Genomic DNA, 8,200 nt, shown 5'->3' with positions numbered 1-8,200 from the left:
GCGTGGATGGGCTTGGTCGGGGATATGCTGCGGAGTGGGGCAGTGTTTTGGTTTGGTTGCTGGATAAGCGTGGTGACTGGGGACAGACGTCGCGCACGAGGAGGAGTCCCCGACGTTTCTTCTTCTTCCTCCTCTCCAGCGATGTCGGAGTGGGATGTGACTGGATGAGTGAGGATGGGGCTGATGACTCACTACTCCACACCTCACGTGTAACTTGCAGGTTGCTGTTTTGGATTTGTGCTGTATTTTTCTTCAAGTAGAAAAGCAATTTAGTCAAGTTATTCAATATCCCCGCAAAAAAAGAGATTAAGACCATGCACATTCTGGATGGGATTGTGGTGATTCACTACATGAAGTATACTTCACAAGATCAAAATGAACAAGGCTTGGGCCATTGTCCTGAAACTGGACTTCGATGATGCAAACTGTCAAAGATGGTCATCTGGCTATTTTGCTGCTTCTACCCAAGTTAGGCAGGCTGTCTCCTTTGCTATTTGACCATGCAGATGCTCCGGCTGCTATCTTGATAAGAGAGACTAGCAAAAACACCACTAAAAGCGTTAAAATATCGCTAGTAAAAAAATCAAAGTGCCAAAATACCAATCCACTTTGGTTTTTCATGCCAAAAATACCACCAGTGACTGACGGAGACTAACATTCTCAAAGAAATACATAAATGCCATTTCCTCTTCACATGTCAAGCCACCTAAATCAACACCGATTAAGCATAATTTTGGCAACATTTTAGAGCATTCGACACTCACGACCAGAGGTAAAATGGGTTCTGGGAAGAGCGGGAGAGGCGGCGTCGTCGCCGTGGGAGCGAGCACCAGCAGCCGCAAGGTTAGGGGCGAGCAGGGCCAGAGTTTGCGGCAGCCGGACATGATGGAGAGGGGAATATCTGGTTGACGAATTAGAGAAACCCTTTTGTTGGGGGGTGACCCCCGGTATGCCAAAGGCATGCCAAACCGGATGGTTTAAGCCATCAAGATACCGGCTTAATATTGATACCGGAGGTCGTAATTAAGTTTTTGGCTAAGTAAACCTAAGCCGGTATCCCCAAGAGGGGTATACCGGAACCGGATGAAGAAGATACCGGTAAGAGGTGCTTGTCGGCAAGGCTGGTCAAAGATTCTCCCAGAGCTAGAAGATAAGGATGAGCTAAGCAAAGTAGCTTTAAGCGAAGCCCTGACGCCAAAGGAGGAGGATGACGCCAAAAGCAGCCGCAGGACGTCAGCCTCCCTGATTAAAGATACCGGCGCCGCCATTTATGATTAAAGTGACTTTGTAAAAGTAGTTTGTCTAGTCAAAGATGCCATTAGATGCCATTAGGTTTTCTTGCCCTGTAAGCCACCCCTCCCCTATATAAGGAGAGGGGGTAGCCCCATTACGGGCAGGATCACGTGTAAGCTGTTACGCTGTAGCCATAAACTTGTAACTTGCTAAGAGCAATAAAGAGAAAGATCTAGAGCAGAGTTCTTCCTTGTGTTCTTCTTCTTGTTTCGCTACCCTTGATTGTGTTCTTGAGGAAAGCATCCGGAAGTTCATCTAATCTTATCACAAACCCTCCCCCGAATCCTCTAGCGCACATTCGGCCCCAACTTAAGCCATCCCATGGCATCTGCTCGTTCACCACGACGACAGTTGGCGCCCACCGTGGGGCCAGCAGCTGCGCTTGCTGGAGTACATATTCGGGCGGGCCTCCTCACCGTCGACGGCGAGCGTGTCGTCACCGCTCTCGTCGACCGCGTCCTCGGCATGGACTACATCAACGACAACACCGGCTACTTCGCCAGCGGCGGTAAGTACCCCAAGAAGAAGCACACCGTCGAGCTCGGGAGCTTCCGCGTCTACTACGGCACCGTCCCTGAGCGCCAGCGCCTCTCGCCGGTGCTGGTGGCTCCGGACCCCCCAAGATCTGCGCTTTCCAGCGGCCGTGCCGCCGGCAGCGTCGAGGTGCTGGTCGTTGGCGCGGGCGACGCCGGCAAAGGAGCTGCGGCAGAAGCGGCTGCGACGACAAAATCCACGCGCACGGCCAAGCCGCCAACCGAGCGTGACCAGGTGGTTGCCGGCACCTCCGCGGCGCCACCGGAAACTCCACTCCAGGCGGCGATGAGCGTCCTCGCCACGCCCATCGCGCAGAACATCGACCCGGCAGCTGCTCAGGCGGAGCTGGAGGCACAACGCCAGAAGCTGCTCGAGAACGGCAAGGACATCATCCGGGCACAGCGCGAGCTGAACCTAAACCTACATGAGTACAACGCTGCCCATGGCTTTGCTTCCGCTAGCGCTCATCCAGTTAGGCAGCCGGAAAACAGGCTTAGAGGTCGCAATCTAGAGCAGGATTTGCGCAGAGAGATTCTTACCGACAAGAGTGCCTCTGCATCTGTTAGCATCGTAGAGAAACCCAAGTACAGCAGCCCGGATAAAACCTTAAAAGCTGCTAGGGCTGCAGTAGAGCTGTGTGAGTCGCTTACCGGTGATGCGTTGGCAAAGCAGCAAGATCGTGTAAAAGAGTTGCTTGACATGATTGAGGTGCAAAATGCTGAGCAGCAGGCTAAAATAAACAAGGCTGTGGCGTCGAGATCTGTGCGTTCCGCAAGGAATGCCGGTAGCAAGTCCCATGGGCAGGCATCGTCCCCCCATCCGGACAAAAGAAAAGAAAAAGCCAATGTGCAGCAGATGACTGTGTACGACCCGGTCCTTGCCGGAAAACAGCAAGCCGGTGCCGGAAAACAACAAGCCGGGCGGTACGAGGCCGGTAGAAAAAAATCAAGAGGCAACAGGAGCCCATGCCGGAAACGGCTACGCCGCAAAAGATCATGCCGGCAGAGAAGGAAGTGGGCAAAATTTTCGCGCTGCAAAAGCAGTGTATGTGGAAGAGAAAATGCCTCCACCAAGGTACCGGCAGGCAAGAGCCGCGGCACCAGAAGAATACGAAGATGCTGACTCAGGAGCCGATAGAGTTGTGGCTTACCGGAACCCATTGGGAGGTCGGTTAGGCGAAAGATGCCTACCAGATTGGGATGCGAGGCACCGTCTGGACAGGGTATATCTGTCTGAAATAATTGAGGCAGAGGGACCTCCCGGTCCAAAATGCTTTGGTCCAAGAATCATGAAAGAGGGACCACCGGTCCGCAACTTCCAGTTGCCACGTGACACAAAAACATACGATGGCACCACCAAGCCGGAAGATTGGCTCGCGGATTACGTTACCGCAGTTTACGTCGCTGGTGGCGGGGGAACCGTAGCCGGAGGAGGAAATCGCCGTTGGGCAGTAAGAATCATACCGTCGTTCCTGGTAGGACCGGCAAGAATCTGGCTGAACAATTTGCCAGCCGGAAGCATAAACGGCTGGCTGGACTTTGAGGAAGCTTTCGTGAGAAATTTCAGCAGCACTTATCGAAGGCCAAACAGGCCGCAGCAACTCGCTTTGTGCGTGCAACGCCCAAATGAAACAGACCGGGATTACCTGGCCCGGTGGAACACCACAAGAAACTCCTGTGAAGGGGTGATAGAGGCTCAAGACATAGCTTGGTTTAGCAGTGGGTGCTGTTATCACCGGAATTTGACCAAGTCAGAGGTGGGCCGCGATCAAGGTGGACTTGAAGATTATATATTGAAGAATATACGTGAATCGGCCTTGAATAACAAGTTTGGGCTAGTTTGCCCTTGTATCTGTAACATAGTAGGATACGTGTCGATTTAGTTAGAGTTGGGCCCGTGCCCGGTTGGGACTTTTCCCACGATTAGAGAGTCTACGGACTATAAATATGTATCTAGGGTTTATGGAATAAACAACAACAAACGTTCAACCAATACAAATCAATCTCGGCGCATCGCCAACTCCTTCGTCTCGAGGGTTTCTACTGTAGCAGACATGTCGCCTAGATCGCATCTTGCGATCTAGGCAAGACAAGCTCCACGTTGTTCATGCGTTGCTCAGATCTGAAGCCTTTTTGATGGCGAGCAACGTAGTTATCATAGATGTGTTAGGGTTAGCATAGTTCTTCGTATCATATGCTTGCGTAGTGCAACCCCTAGCATGTCTCGCCGCCCTTACACCTATCTTAGGTGTAGGGGCGGCACCCCGCTTGATCATAGTATAGTAGATTCGATCCGTTACGGTTGCTCCTTGATTCTTCAAGGATTAGTTTAATGAGAGTGGATTTGGTGTTCAGGGGGGTACGTGAGCACCCCTGGCTGCCGCACATTTTGCGTTGAGATTCGGTTACCATTAGGGAGACAGTTGTCCGGTGGCTAGTGAAATCCTGCCTAATCTAAACTGCACGTGGCTAGCGGGGACCCACGTCCCAATTATTGATCCCGCGAAACGTTAGTTGCATGTTTTGGCGCCAGGTTTCATGCCAGGGAATCTCTTCCCGCGAAAATTTTGGCGCCAGCCGGATAGTGGGTCCCATGTTTGACTAGCATGGACAACGAAGACCGCACACCTCTGTATCAATATTTAACATATCGCAAGGAAAGGCCATGCCTACGAACTGAACCAATCTCTATTTTCCTACTTTTTAATAGAACAAAGCAATGGTCCAAGCTTCGTCTTCATCCACCCGCATCTCTTCAATAACTGATGATCTTATCGCCCCTCTCCCCCTTACCTGCAACAAGGGATACATCAGATGGTATGTATCAAGGACGGAGCTGAATCCAGGTCGTCACTTCTACACTTGCGAGCGAAAAGAGGTAACGGCGCTATCGTGAATGAAATCGCAAGTACACATATCTACTATGAAATATGGTTCACCTAGAAATATGATTTGCAGCTGTATTAAAATTGACGGTATTTTCGCAGATCCGTGAGTGCATTTTCTGGGAGTGGGAGGAAGACTACATCGCTTTCCTCCGCGCAAGGTGGATCAGTGTTTTTGGGGCGAATGACGGACAAGCAGAGTTCACGAGAAAAAGCCTAAGCAACCAGGCCGACATCAAAAACTTGCTTATCCTGACTCTTGTAGCAGCATGTTGTGTTGTAGCAGCGTGTTCGGGCTGGTTTTAGTTTCAGATCTTGTAATCACGCAACCTGAATGATGTTTTTTAGTAGTTTCAGGTTTGCTAACTTGTCCTCTCGTAAAATTATATATGACCATCGGATTGCTATAGGGACAATCCAGACGATGCGTGAGATCTGGAAATATGGGTGAACCTTCTGTGGTGCGACGAACTTCAAGCAAGAGGTTGCTGTGCTAGTGAATTTTGTTAGGGGGAAGTTCTAATGGATTTATAGTTTATTTTGTTTTAATTTTGGTGCTCCTATGTTGGAGCAAAGATAGAAAGGGAAACAATGTATGTCTGTATGCCGGGAACCTTGCAGTAAGAATAGGCAATATACTTGGTAAATATAAATCGGCGTATCTCCATCTTCGCATGCGAGATAACCGATGAAAGCATCGAATGGAAAGAAAGAACATCAAGCACCACCTCCGTAGTGCAGGATGGCCAGGGAAGTGAACGATGACGTGGATCATGCTAAGGAGTGAGGGGATAAGAAAGAATCTGTAAGTTGCAGCACTATGGGAAGCGTGTATGGTCAGAAATGTGGTGGGGTCTTTTGATTTGACATGGTTTCTGCTGACTTTTGACTGTGTCTGATGGTACTTCTAAAAAATTGTGATTAAAAGTGTGCAATGGAGAGTAGATGCAATGCTAAACTATATTCTACTACCCACTTGCAAAACGGCTATACATAAATAATATAGATATTGAGCTGTGTACTGTTTATCATCTTCAACCTCTGGATCCAACGAGCTGTAGGTAGTGTTTATGTTTTGCTACCTACGGTGGATCTGTGTGCAAATGGGTAATCGGCTATGGTATATAGAAAAATATGTGTTGATGAGAACGAACAGAAGAATGAATATAACATTTTGATGGCTAAGTCGCGAGGATAAGAAAATTGTGTACTGATCGAATGTATTGGGTGTTCGTCTAACCCGTGTGAGACAGATTGGTCAGTTAGCGGTGAGTATGTGGACCCTGGTACATGAAATATAAGGGTGGTATGGATGAGGATGTTAAATAAGGATACGAGCAACAAAAATCATGCTTGTTAAATTAATAAAAGAAGGTCATTGCTTGGGAGGTGATGAAATGAGGGAACCAAACTAGACATGTGTTTGTACAGAATGGGGGATGGGCGATTGTATAGGGTAGACGAATTTATAGGGGAAGAGTGTGGTTCAGCTCATGGGACCCATTGTTTAAATTCAAAATGTGTAGGTCCGGTCTGTGGGGTTCACTTTTTGAATTCAAAATATGGGTCCCACTGGATTAGGTATGGGGTTAGTATGTAATGATGTAGACTGACGAAATATGAAGATAACCAAAAGGGCCTAATGGTGACACGTGTCGACTGTTGAAGGCGTGCTCACGTACCCATGTGATCACCGGGCTTCTTTTGTTAGTTTAATATCTGCAATAGTTAGGCCTTATAAGGGGCTGGAGGATCCAGCGGCACGTAGGGTGTCGTTCGCAAGTCCTAGACTGGACGTTCCGGGAATCAACCTCGTGTTGGTTTTTAGGCCTTGTCTAGGATCGGCTTACGATCACCGTGCGTGGCCGCGAGGCCCAATCCTGAGTAGGATGTTCCGATTATGCGGTGAAAACCCCAAATCGTCGTAGATCTTATTAGCTGTATCTTGATCAAGCAGGACCACCATATATTCGTGCACCTCGTGCGAATCATGGGTGGATCGGCTCCCATGAGCCGATTCACAGGATAACCTGAGAGCCGATCGAGGCTCGTATTTAATGTTTACGTGTATGCCATGCAGGAAACTAAGCGAGGCATCTCCATCACCTTCCTGACCAGGTATAGGTCAGGTGGCACGCCCTTGCATTCAGCATCGGACGTGTGACCAGAAAGCTTTGCGGGCCGTCGCTCGGAGGGACCAGGGCCAACCGAAGCCCTAAGTTGTTCCCGGCTCTACTGTGTTGCCCGTCGCTGCTCACATTCTGGCACGCCCGGTGGGACCAGCTTCTACGTCAACCACATCGCCATCTACATCTGAGATGGCGGACGGCACGCCAGTCACGTACGATGACTTAACCGAGGAGCTCAAGAAGAAGCATGACGAGATCAAAACACTCCTCGAGGCCGACCTCATCGGCTCTTTCCACAGGACCCGTTCCCATGGCATCAGATGGAAGGGGTTCTCGCCTAACGGTGCACTAGATGGGATAGACCTCTCTGCCCCGTCAGGAGAGCGCACTGTGTCCCTGCGGCAGGAGATCAACTACTTGGTGGGGCACTCGATGCACCGCCACTCTGAAAACCTGGTAAACACGTTGGAGCGTATCGCTCTTCGCGTGATCCAGGAGATCATGAGGCACCAATACTCGCCGTCAGGACCAGCCCTCGGGACCCATCAAGGGGAGTTGCCACTCCAGTCCCGTCTACCGCTGCCATTCGCGTTGGCAGCACCAGAGATGCCGGCCTCACCGGCATTCGTCGTATACAAGATCGGCGGTGATCCTAGCGACTGCCAGTTCTTGCAGGAGGCACCCAAGGAGATCCCTCACGGGTACATGTGCACGTATGTGCCAGATTGCGGTAACTGGGCTCCCACAAACCAGGCCGCGACATCAGGGGCTTCCGGGAAGACAGGAGGAACGTCAGCGACAGAGCGTGAGAAGCGTACATGGCTAACAAAATACGCCACCCCGACGAACCTCCAGAGCGCAGCTCCCGCAGCTTGGCTCTCGTAATTGGAAAAACAAGCGTGGCTGGCTAAGTACGCCACCCCGGCAAATCTTCAGAGTTCGACTCCTACAGCCAGCACCGTGGATCAGATCAGCACGATCTTGAGGGACCAGTTCGGCATGGTGCCGAAAAGAAGGACGATCGGCTATTCCAAGCCGTACCTCGACGACTACGAATTGGTCCCACTACCTCCTAAGTATCGGCTCCCTGATTTCTCTAAATTCAGTGGAACGGATGGCTCTAGCTCCATCGAGCATGTAAGCCGATACTTGGCGCAGCTTGGAACGGCTTCAGTGTCGGATCCACTACGCGTGAGGTACTTCTCACAGTCCCTCACGGGATCGGCTTTCGGGTGGTACACCTCGTTGCCACCGAACTCGATCCAGACTTGGAAGCAGTTGGAAGAACAGTTCCACATGCAGTATCACTCGTACGCCGCCGAGTCCGGCCTAGCCGATCTAGCACAAATACGTCGAAGCG

The 8,200-nt window shown here is 50.5% G+C and overlaps 1 long non-coding RNA gene across 1 annotated transcript; it reads left to right on the top strand.

The window, feature by feature from the left end:
- The first annotated feature begins 4,522 nt into the window (after positions 1-4,522).
- On the top strand, positions 4,523-5,072 carry LOC127304521 (uncharacterized). Its single transcript, XR_007853424.1, has 2 exons — positions 4,523-4,704; positions 4,814-5,072. It is a non-coding gene; the product is annotated as an uncharacterized lncRNA (long non-coding RNA).
- Positions 5,073-8,200: the final 3,128 nt, after the last annotated feature.

This window comes from Lolium perenne, chromosome 5, assembly GCF_019359855.2.
Source record: "Lolium perenne isolate Kyuss_39 chromosome 5, Kyuss_2.0, whole genome shotgun sequence".
Lineage (NCBI taxonomy): Eukaryota > Viridiplantae > Streptophyta > Magnoliopsida > Poales > Poaceae > Lolium > Lolium perenne.
Note: the sequence above shows the minus strand (reverse complement) of the source record. Positions and strands in the feature narration are given on the sequence as shown.